A 3,048-nucleotide genomic window follows, 5' to 3' on the forward strand; every position below is an offset into this window, starting at 1 on the left:
AGTATTTTATTTAATATCTTTTAATAATTATTATGATTATTTTTTATATTTTTGTAAATTAATAATTCTAATATTTTATTTTATATTCTTTTAAAAATTATCAGGATTGTTTCTTATATTTTTGTAAATGTTATATATACTATTTCGTTTTACCATTTGAAAACATAAGTTTTAGAGTCAAGTAGGCTGACGTGGTTCCTTTTAATGTCAGCCTATATATTGAGGCTAATTTAAAAAAAATATTATGTATTAAATAATTAAATTTAATAATATTTAATGATTAATTACAGTGAGACTTGTCAATCATCAACATTATATTTAGGAGTGTCAAAAATTTTTAGGAGGCAGAAATTTCGCGGAGATCATTCCGAATGGAGTCCAATAGTAAGAAATTTTTCCTGTGGGGATGGGGAGCAAAATTCTCTCAAGACAGGTGTGGGGACCCGAGAGGGGATCCTCGCCCCATCCCCGATAATTCTCCGAATGTTTTAAATTTCTAAAATAATCTTACTTTATTTCTAATATAGGGATTTTTCAGTAATTTTACCAATTAAAAAATCCTAACCCTATTATTCAGTCTTCCCTACTCACTGTGTTGTTTGCTGCGTCATCTATTCTCTATTTTCAGTCCCAACTTTCTTCCATCTCCACTTTGTTCAAACTCCAAAACTCCCACAGCACCATACGCTTTTCTCTCCCACAACCTCAACTCTCTCCGGTTTTCACCTGATGTTATAGACTATATCTTATTATTTTTTCTTAGAATGAAAATTGTATTTTAAAATTTTATTTTATAGACTATAATTTACTATGTTATATTTGTGGACTTATAATATTGGATAAGATATTTCTGTGTGTTTGTAATAGTATTTTCTAGTTTGTTTTTTATTTTTTTGATATTTTTTACTATAATGTTCCTATAAATGTTAAATATAGGGGATGAGAAATGGAAAATGGGACTCCGTAAAAAATACGAAAAACGCGAAGAATGAGAATGGGAACAATTATCCCGTTATTTTTTTCCTCCATCATATATGAGGGTAAACTTTTTTTTTATAATTTGATTGTATTTTATTTATTATTTTGCTAAACATAATGCATGAACACTAATAACTTATTTATGTTTTTGTCTATATTTATATATCATTTTATGTCATCATTATCATTATATTATTCTACAATAGATTATATTTTGGCGCCAAATATATCGACGTAAGACATTATAGTGTTAGTTTGCACCTGTTTTTCTTCTCAACCATTCTTTAAAAAAAGTATTATATAATTAATCATACACAAATTAATATTTAATAATTTTAATATGCTATTCCTATTTTTTTAATAATTATTATTATGATTCCTTCTTATATTTCAATAAGTCAATAATAATTCATAATCATTATTCATCATTAGATTATTTTATAACGAATTATATTTTAACATCAAACATACAGATACATTCCGGTGTTAGTTTGAATATTTTTTTAATTAATTTTTAAAAAAATATTATATAATTAATTATACCTAAATTAACATTTAGTTATTATTTTTTAAGATCGTGAAAATTAAATCAGTCAATAAATCAATAAAGTTATTAATTCAATAGTTTAACTGAACTCAAATAAGAGTAATTTAGATTTTGATACTGGGTTCATTCTGTTGGAGAACGAATTTGTTGTTGAGAAGGAAATTTGAAAGAAGATGGAAAATAGTGGGGAGATGGAACAGTTTGCGAGAGTATTTATAGCTAAGTATTTCGGTGCATTCTACTGTGTCTCTGGTAGGTTAGTTTTTTTTATATATACTTTGTGCTTTTTGTTTTGCTAGGTATTCTTTAAATTTATTGTTTAAATAGTTTAATTTAAAATACAAATTCAAAAAGCAGTTTGAATAAAATTAAAATTCTACAATTTAATTTTAAATTTTTTAAATTCTAACACATAGTAAAATATTTTTTAAAGATCTCAAAACGTAAATTTTACTCCATTAAATTTTCTATCTATTCGTAAAATTTAGATCTGCAGTACTTCACTGCCGCTCTTTTCTCAGCTCTCCTCTCTCAAGAGCCGTGCTCTTCCGTTGCGCGGCACTCTTTTTCCGTCCTGTACTATTTTTATGTTCGTCGCGCTCCGATATATAACAAATTTTTCTTTTCCACCTCTTTTAGTAAAAGATTATATCTTTTTAATATATATTTTTACTTGTATTTGTATTTGAAAAAAAAAAAGCTTTATTTTTATAAGAATGTCTTTAATACTATCATAATTAAATAAACATAATAACTGCTATCTTCACATCTATCTTTTTTATAATTTTTGATAATTTTAGATGTATTTATAAAATATTTGGTTTGTTATTTTATTATTTTAGATGTGTTTACTTAATTTTACCAAAAAAATTTGTATTATATATATTTTTTAATGTATTTTAAAAATATTTTATTTATTATTTTAGATGTGTCTTGAATATAATTAAAAATTATACCATAAATAAAATCACTTTTTTTTAGAAGACACCACTAAAAAATTATAAATAACCGGCCTTTTGTAATAAAAAAATTATTTTTTTAAATTTATGTTTCTGTGTGTATTAAAGGGAGAAACTTTATTATTGTAAAAATAATTCCTAAACTATCATAGCTAAATAAACATAGTAGCAATTATCTTTACTTTTTGTCGGTATCTATCTTTTATGATTTTTTGATAATTTTAGATGGGTTTACAAAATATTTGGTCTCTTATTTTTCATTTTAGATATGATGTGTTTATTTAATTTTATCAAAAAAATTATATTATATGTATTTTTAGATGTGTTTTAAAAATATTTTATTAATTATTTATTATTTTAGATGTGTACCTAATATTACTTAACAGAAAATAAATAAATAAATAAATAATTCTATAAAGATAATTACATATAAAAAGATAAAAAAAGATAGAAATTTGTGTTTAATGGATTTGGAGTATTTTTTAAAAAAAATGCGAAATTAATAACATTTTAAGATAAAATAATTAATAATAATTTAATAATATAGAAGTTTAAAAATAAGAA

The sequence above is a fragment of the Arachis duranensis genome, chromosome 4 (assembly GCF_000817695.3).
Source record: "Arachis duranensis cultivar V14167 chromosome 4, aradu.V14167.gnm2.J7QH, whole genome shotgun sequence".
Taxonomy (NCBI): domain Eukaryota; kingdom Viridiplantae; phylum Streptophyta; class Magnoliopsida; order Fabales; family Fabaceae; genus Arachis; species Arachis duranensis.